This window comes from Oncorhynchus masou, unplaced genomic scaffold (genome assembly GCF_036934945.1).
Source record: "Oncorhynchus masou masou isolate Uvic2021 unplaced genomic scaffold, UVic_Omas_1.1 unplaced_scaffold_3893, whole genome shotgun sequence".
NCBI classification, from domain to species: domain Eukaryota; kingdom Metazoa; phylum Chordata; class Actinopteri; order Salmoniformes; family Salmonidae; genus Oncorhynchus; species Oncorhynchus masou.
Window position 1 is genome coordinate 18568 of NW_027010295.1, and position 9720 is coordinate 28287.

General features: G+C 44.2%; 1 pseudogene; it reads left to right on the forward strand.

Moving 5' to 3' along the window:
• The first annotated feature begins 747 nt into the window (after positions 1 to 747).
• LOC135534735 (somatostatin receptor type 2-like) lies at positions 748 to 4522 on the forward strand (annotated as a pseudogene).
• The last annotated feature ends 5198 nt before the right edge of the window (positions 4523 to 9720 follow it).

The window sequence follows — 9720 nt, forward strand, 5'->3', positions numbered from 1 at the left end:
GTTATCCAGAAAAAAAGAAAATTATGCCTGTTTAATAATATAAGGAATTTGAAATAACTTATACTTTTAAGTATATTTGAGCAATTACATTTACTCTTCTTACGTAAGTATATTTATAACCAAATACTTTTAGACTTTAACTCAAGTAATATTTCATTGGGTGACTTTCACCTTTACTTGAGTCATTTTCTATTAAGTTATCTTTACTTTTACTCAAGTATGACAATTGGATACTTTTCCCACCTCTAGTTATTGCTAATATAATAAGCTAATATTATCAAACGTGTTCAAGCCGAGCTTGGACAAAAAGGGTGCTAAACAGAGGGACTTGGAAATCCAAAACAATTTACCCCAAGTAACCTCAACTTAGAAAAACCAGAACTGTAATGTTCTTTGAGGTTCATTAGGGACAAAATAAGGTAAGATTGTTTCTAATGAAAATCTGAGGGGGGAGGGGAACAGAGAGTAAATTTACATTTATATTTCGTAACTGTGTGCTGTTATATTTTGTGAGGCCTTTCAAAAATGTTTGTTCCCTACAGAAAGAGACAGAGACAGAGACAGAGAGAGTGCGAGAGGCCATATTGATTCTGAGGGCACCACATTGATTCTGTTATTTTCTTCCATCCATGCAGGTGGGATGTCATAGTCCGAGTTCCTTGGATATCTGAGAGACATTGAGGAACCAGTGGCACCATGGACTCCTGGGTGTTCCCCTCCGCGCTCCCCAACCTAACCGAAGAACCCCTGATGTACGACAGCTTTATTCTGGGCAACGAGTCAACGGAACCCAATGGTACCTATACGGGCGACAACACGTTCAACCAGACCAGCACCATGGTCATCACCTTCCTCTACTTCCTGGTGTGTGGTATCGGTCTCTGTGGCAACGCCCTTGTGATCTACGTCATCCTGCGCTACGCCAAGATGAAGACAGTCACGAATATTTACATCATGAATTTGGCAGTCGCAGATGTTCTGTTCATGTTGGGGTTACCGTTCATCGCCATTCAGCTGGCGCTGGTCCACTGGCCATTCGGTGCGGTGCTGTGCCGCGTGGTCATGACCGTGGACTCACTCAACCAGTTCACCTCCATCTTCTGCCTTATGGTCATGAGCATCGACCGCTACCTGGCCGTTGTGCACCCCATCCGGTCCACCAAGTGGCGCAAGCCACGTATGGCCAAGAGCATCAACCTGGCGGTGTGGGGGGTGTCACTCCTGGTCAACCTGCCTATCATAATCTACAGCGGTTTAATCACCAAGCACAACAGTTGCTTCTGTACCATCGTGTGGCCGGAGCCTGAGGAGGCCTACTACACCGCCTTCATGTTCTACACCTTCGTGCTGGGTTTCTTCCTCCCGCTCATGGTCATCTGCCTGTGTTACCTTCTCATCATCATCAAGGTCAGTCTCATGGTCATCTGCCTGTGTTACCTTCTCATCATCATCAGGTCCTCAAGGTCATCTGCCTGTGTTACCTTCTCATCATCATCATCAGTCTTTGTCATCTGCCTGTGTTACCTTCTCATCATCATCAAGGTCAGTCTCATGGTCATCTGCCTGTGTTACCTTCTCATCATCATCAGGTCAGTCTCATGGTCTGACTGTGTTACCTTCTCATCTCATGGTCATCTGCCTGTGTTACCTCTCATCATCATCAAGGTCAGTCTCATGGTCATCTGCCTGTGTTACCTTCTCATCATCATCAAGGTGCCTGTGTTACCTTCTCATCATCATCAAGGTCAGTCTCATGGTCATCTGCCTGTGTTACCTTCTCATCATCATCAAGGTCAGTCTCATGGTCATCTGACTGTGTTACCTTCTCATCATCATCAAGGTCAGTCTCATGGTCATCTGCCTGTGTTACCTTCTCATCATCATCAAGGTCAGTCTCATGGTCATCTGACTGTGTTACCCCTTCTCATCATCATCAAGGTCAGTCTCATGGTCATCTGCCTGTGTTACCTTCATCATCATCAAGGTCAGTCTCATGGTCATCTGCCTGTGTTACCTTCTCATCATCATCAAGGTCAGTCTCATGGTCATCTGACTGTGTTACCTTCTCATCATCATCAAGGTCAGTCTCATGGTCATCTGCCTGTGTTACCTTCTCATCATCATCAAGGTCAGTCTCATGGTCATCTGCCTGTGTTACCTTCTCATCATCGTCAAGGTCAGTCTCATGGTCATCTGACTGTGTTACCTTCTCATCATCATCAAGGTCAGTCTCATGGTCATCTGCCTGTGTTACCTGCTCATCATCATCAAGGTCAGTCTCATGGTCATCTGCCTGTGTTACCTTCTCATCATCATCAAGGTCAGTCTCATGGTCATCTGACTGTGTTACCTTCTCATCATCATCAAGGTCAGTCTCATGGTCACCTGCCAGCTCATCTCATGTAAGGTCAGTCTCATGGTCATCTGCCTGTGTTACCTGCTCATCATCATCAAGGTCAGTCTCATGGTCACCTGCCTGTGTTACCTGCTCATCATCATCAAGGTCAGTCTCATGGTCATCTGCCTGTGTTACCTTCTCATCATCATCAAGGTCAGTCTCATGGTCACCTGCCTGTGTTACCTGCTCATCATCATCAAAGGTCAGTCTCATGGTCATCTGCCTGTGTTACCTTCTCATCATCATCAAGGTCAGTCTCATGGTCATCTGACTGTGTTACCTTCTCATCATCATCAGGTCTGTCTCTGGTCACCTGCCTGTGTTACCTTCTCATCATCATCAAGGTCAGTCTCATGGTCAAGCTCATCATCATCAAGTCTCATGGTCATCTGCCTGTGTTACTTCTCATCATCATCAAGGTCAGTCTCATGGTCATCTGCCTGTGTTACCTTCTCATCATCATCATTAAGGTCATGGTCACCTGCCTGTGTTACCTCACCATCATCATTAAGGTCGTACTTGTTTTACATGTTCTGACACCACTACGGTGTCCATATTAGGACATAATCAGTGTCACCTCCTGAGACCAAGGCGGACCGACATAGATGAGACTGACTACTGCCATCTTTCTATACTTTTATTTTAATTTCATCCTGACCAAATTGTTGTGACTTATCGTTTGTTGTGACCTATCGTATGTTGTAATGGTAGCACAGTATGTCTACTTTAATCTATCCTTTTCTTCTTTTGTTTTTGCCTGTGCGGTGAAGTGCCTTGAAATGTAGCTATATTTACCTTTATTTTAAAGTGGGCTATACAGATCAAATCTATAATTATTACTACTTTTAAAGTGAAGTCCTCAGGGATCTGTGTCGGGTCTTCTAATATTGTTTTTTTTTAAAGATTACTATACAAATAAAATCTAGCGTTTTTTAGGTGAAGTCGTCAGGGATCCGTGTCGGGTCCACTAAGAGGAAGCGCTCGGAGAGGAAGGTAACCCGCATGGTGTCCATCGTGGTTGCCGTGTTCGTCTTCTGCTGGCTGCCCTTCTATGTCTTCAATGTGACGTCGGTGACAGGAACCATCTCCACCACGCCCTTCCTGAGAAGCACCTTTGCCTTCGTGGTGGTCCTGGGTTACGCTAACTCGTGTGCCAACCCCATCCTTTACGCGTTCCTGTCGGAGAACTTCAGAAGAGCTTCCAGAACGTTCTGTGTCGGAAGAAGGTGGGCGGGCTGGATGTGATTGAGCGCAGCGACAGCAAGCAGGACAAGTCACGCATGATGAATGACCCCACGGAGACTCAAAAGCACGCTGCTCAATGGAGACCTGCAGACCAGCATTTGAAGCTTGTTAAATCTAATGCATCCCTTATGTGTGATCTATACAGACATCTTTGATTTCACATCAACTCTCCCTCAACCTCACATGCTCATCACACACAAACAAATAAACTAACAAAACGCACACACACACACACACACACACACACACACACACACACACACACACACACACACACACACAGTTGTTTCTGCAGGTGGAATCGGTCATCCTGACCTGTTATCATACCCTATGAACAGCTCACATAGGGAGAGTGATTGTAGTTGATCTCATGGTGTGATATTTTGTAAGCATTTTCTTCTCCCAGTGGACGAGATGAAAACAATGCCAATGGAACCAAGCCCTCATGGTGTCTGCTCCTCAACGGCTGTTAACATGTTCTTTATGTCTCATAGCTCTGTTTATCAACTCTTTCTTTACTTTCTCAAAAGACATACAATGACACGACATTGGGTTTTCCTGGTCGTAAAACCCATACATTGTGATATCTTCATAAAGGAGAGAATACAAACTGTAGTTGTGACTGCTCTCTGGTGTTTGGGTGGAAAGCTGAAGATGTGTACTGAGTGTATTGACACTGGTGGACAGTGACAGGATCATGTGAGGACCAGAACAGGGTTGTGTTCATTAGGCCCCAAACGGAAGAAAAGGGACTGAAACCGGGAAGTGCTACCTGAAATTGTCTAATAAGAAACATGCGTTTTCCGCTGCAGAGCATTTTGACATGTCCCAGACTGTTACCTACGGTTACTGATTGACAGCAGACGAGACTTAACCATGGAGAACAAGGATTCCCCTGCACATATGTTTACACTAGCAGGGTGAACCACCACCTCAGTCTTTGTCACATTGTCCTGTAGCCAAGATAAATACCAGACTAGGACGTAGGAAGCATGCCAAAGTGAGACTAGGACTATAGCAGACTCACTGTGTGCATATTGTCTGTTTACAAAGATTGTGTCCAAAATGGTGGGCAGAATGTGGAATTAGTAACATGCCTCTATTCTTAGATACTGTATTACTTAACACAACAGTGAGCAGCAGGCCACATCACCTCTGGATCACTACATCAAGGTGTAGTTTGGTTATCTAATGACTTACTACAGAGAGAGGAGGAACAGTAGTGATACTGGGACTATTTTGACATGACATAAAAACACATGATATCCCACATGGTTAATTTGCTGGCACAAGTCCTGCTGAGACTTATACTGTCCAAATATGGACTCCGTAAAGTCAGTTTAACATTATGGTTGACCTTAGTGGGTTTTTTAAGCTCAGAAAGACACATATTTGCTGTGGAATAAATATATATGAATATATATATTAATAAATATTCATCATATTCGTCATGGACCTACAGCGCACAGCTGAACAGAGTTACAGAGTTGGAATCACATGACCTAATGATGACTGTATGAAGTCCCCCGATAACTATGAATGCACCCTTACTATGTAATTGAACAGTTTCTGTGTGTGTGTGTGTGTGTGTGTGTGTGTGTGTGTGTAGTGTACACAGTGTTTTATTTGATACAGTATTCAGTCCAAGGCCATGATTAGTAGAAGTGTAGAAATGAGTAGATATTGTACCCAGTATGGGTACCAGGTGACCTCACCAGGGAAAAACTCAGAATTTAAAATTATAATTCTAGCCCAGAGTGTTTCTTGGTCGGGTTATTATTATTATAGCCCAGTGTTTCTTGGTCAGGTCACATGACCAGTAAGGATGCAGAGTCCTACTACAGAGATGAATGCTGACATTTTGTTATATTGACGGTATTAGCATGGCATCGACCAAGGCTAATCACTAACCAAACTGCTGCTAGACTGTATACTCCAATGTGTGCTGTAATTGTCAAGTCAACATTGTCATGTCGTGGTTGAGAATCATTTAATTCATGTTTCATCCAAGCTGAATAGAACTGTTTGATAGTTTAGATAGCAAAGACAATGCATTTTTCCATCCTATTGTCCAGTCCTTTTTGAAACCATCTCATGTCACGTTTCACCTCATTTATAAATTGTTGCTATTGCTGTTATGTTGCAGTTACAGAATAATGTCCAAGAAAGACCAGTCTTTGCTTCAGCAGGTATAGAATACTGTAGTGGTCTTCTTTGCTGTAAATTAAGCAGTGCTAATCTGTTTCTCCATCAAGCATCATTTCTTCAAAGCCCAAAGAACAAATCCACAGTCCGATCAGTTACAATTCAAAATGACAGTCGTCAGAAACACTGCAGGTCTACAAACACTGATAAATCTCTACCGCATCGTGGATTCATTATTTGAAATAGTTACCTTTAGTTTGGCAGCTGTTTGACCTGCATCTGACCCACATTTTATAGCTGGTCTTCAGGCTTGCCGAGTCATGTTGTGTTTGAGATGCTGAGCTCATCACAGGCTACCCAGGCCCAGGGCAGGACAATCACCAACCTATCCCACACTGCCTGACAGGTCAGCTCTGGCACACTGGCATATGGACCATTACCACTGGGCACACACTAGTTCAATCGTTCAATTGTTTCCACGTCATTTCAACGTGGAATAGACGTTGAATTGACCTCCGTTCCCAGTGTGCCCTCGCTTTGGGAGGTCAGAGGTCACGCTGAGGCCTCCAGTCTGAGTGATGTGACTTTGAGAAGGGCTAGAAAACATTGTATCCCTCTACAGGGGTGCAGCAGTGTTAATTCTACTCCCTAAATCTCACAGGTATAACCTGTGGATGGATCTATGCCTATATGGTAGTGTGTACTATACTGTAGATCTAGCTAGAACAGTCAGTACAAAGCCTTCTCCTCTTCCATAAAGGTTCACCTGACCCATAGTGCCATTGATGCCATTCCCTTTGTTCCGTTCCAACCATGATTATGAGCCATTCTCCCCTCAGCAGCCTCCTATGATATAAACTATTGGATTGTCTTTACATTTTGAATACCATCACATTTTATTTGCAATTGACAGAGCAGTGGTTCCCAATACTGTTCCGTGTGAATGAGAGCACAGGCTCCATAATCAGGCTTCTACCTCCATTGAGTGGCCGCTGTATCTTTGCTTTGTGAAAAACCTTTTCAGAGCTTTTTTGACTAATAAAAAAACTGACCATGGCCTTATCGTTTCTTTTACATTTCTCATGCTTATTACACTTCATTTGAGATTACAATATTACATGCTGTTGTTTGTTTACAACCTGCAGTGGGTAATATGTTAGGATAACAGCACATTTTCATCCAACCATGGCACCCTGGCTTGGCTACATTGTCTGTAGACCTTACAGAATGGGGACCATGACTACACATCCTACAAGTGCTGACGTAAATTGATATGTTATTAGCTATACAAAGTTTCAGGCTGTTGTAGAACTGTTGCAAATAGCGAGCCAACATGGTTATTGTGATATAAAGGGCAACTCTATAGCCTCCATTCACCATGTGTCCATTACTACTAATATTCTCAGTAGATAGAAGTTGCTGGCTGCTATGGATGATGATGGTTGATTATCTTACGGTGACCACACTAGGACAGGCCCCTGTCACACTAGGACAGGCCCCTATCCACACTAGGACAGGCCCCTGTCCACACTAGGACACTCCCTGTCCACACTAGGACACTCCCCTGTCCACACTAGGACACTCCCTGTCCACACTAGGACACTCCCCTGTCCACACTAGGACACTCCCCTGTCCACCGAGGACAGGCCCCTGTCCCACGAGGACAGGCCCCTGTCCACACGAGGACAGGCCCCTGTCCACACGAGGACACGCCCTGTCCACATTAGGACACGCCCTGTCCACACATTAGGACACGCCCTGTCTAGGACATGCCCTGTCCACATTAGGACACGCCCTGTCCACACTAGGACACGCCCCTGTCCACACTAGGACATTCTCCTGTCCATACTAGGACATGCTCCTGCCCATATTAGGACATGCTCCTGTCCACACTAGGACAGCTTCCTAATAGGACAATGTATCACCTACCCTCAAGCATTACCACCAAGGGAGACAAGATCTGACCCTGTATCAGTGGTTAGGGACAACTTCTACCCACTCCACTCTTCTCAACTGGAGTCTGTTGCTGAATGGTTTAATTTGTTTGCCTCTGTACAAGGAATTAGTATTGCTCAGGGGCATTCTCTCTCTCTCCGATTCCATTCTGACATTATGTAATGTTTTTGTACAAAATATATAGTTAGCATTGTTAATATTATTGCTGTTCCTTAGAAATATTGTTCCTTTGTTTGCTCATAAAAATATTGCAGTGGCATGTGTGCGTGTGCTTCTTCATGAAAAGCTTGAGAGTTGATCTCCTTACCACATTGTCCATCATAATGATGTACACAGTAAGCCTAAATCCTGACTTTAATAAGTGTAAGAGATTCGAGAATTGATTAATAATCCCGAAATCCAAAAACAGAATACATTTAGTCACGTCACGTCCCTATCAGGGCCCAGGAACATTCAGTGAAACACTGGCCCTCTGTGGTGAAAATACACTACTACATGAAACAGTGACTAGATTCTCCATGGTGTCTTTTCCTACTCAGGCCTGTGATTTCTGAATCGACAGTGGAGGAGCTGAGGTGAGGACCGCTCATAATAAATGGCCGGAACGGAGCAAATGGAATGGCATCATACACATTGAAACCATGTGCTTGATGTGACACCATTCCACTGATTCCGCCCCAGTCATTACCATGAGCCGGTCCTCCCCACAGAGACATAACCAGATAATTCCATACCTTACCAAGGCCTGTACTCCTGTCTTCCATCATCTAATAATGATAGGGAAACAGTCACTTCTGGAAAGTCTAGGGGCGGTTTCCTTCACACACTTGTCTTGGACTAAAAAAAACAACTCAATGGACAATGTACACAAAAGTAATCCATCAAGTGACTTTAGTTCCACACCAGTCCATCCAGTATCCATGCAGGAGCACAGCAAACAACCATCTCTCTCATCCCCACATGGCATCCTTAAGTCCTGAACCAAAGAGTGTAGGTTAGCAACAGCCTTCCTCCAAACTAAAATTGCCCCGGTAGCACTGACAGTATAGCTAGCTACTGCAGTAGAAGTGCAGTCAAATCTCTACTCTTGCAATATGCAGTCTACAGACATACATTAAAAGGATTTCCAGGAAAGGTGAATGGTGTCCCATTTATTAATATAGAACTATTGTAGTCATGTTGTACTATATACCTGTGAGACCACAGAGCAGCCTCAGCCAATCACCACCCAAACAGTGAAAACCTCACCGAAACAATGGAAACATACAGTCGTGGCCAAAAGTTTGAGAATGACACAAATATAAATTTTCACAAAGTCTGCTGCCTCAGCTTGTATGATGGCAATTTGCATATACTCCAGAATGTTATGAAGAGTGATCAGATGAATTTCAAAGTCCCTCTTTACCATGCAAATGAACTGAATCCCCCAAAAACATTTACACTGCATTTCAGCCCTGCCACAAAAGGACCAGCTGACATCATGTCAGTGATTCTCTCGTTAACACAGGTGTGAGAATTGACGAGGACAAGGCTGGAGATCACTCTGCTGATTGAGGTTGAATAACAGAATGGAAGCTTCAAAAGGAGGGTGGTGCTTGGAATCATTGTTCTTCCTCTGTCAACCATGGTTTCCTGCAAGGAAACAAGTGCCGTCGTCATTGCTTTGCACAAAGGGCTTCACAGGTGATATTGCCAATATTGCTGCCAGTAAGATTGCACCTAAATCAACCATTTATCGGATCATCAAGAACTTCAAGGAGAGCGGTTCAATTGTTGAAGGCAGTGAAGCAAAAGGACCGTCTCCTAAAGTTGATTCAGCTGCGGGATCGGGGCCACCAGTACAGAGCTCAGGAATGGCAGCAGGCAGGTGCGAGTGCATCTGCACGCACAGTGAGGAAAGACTTTTGGAGGATGGCTTGGTGTCAAGAAAGGCAGCAAAGCCACTTCTAATATTCTGCATAAGGTACAGGGATTGG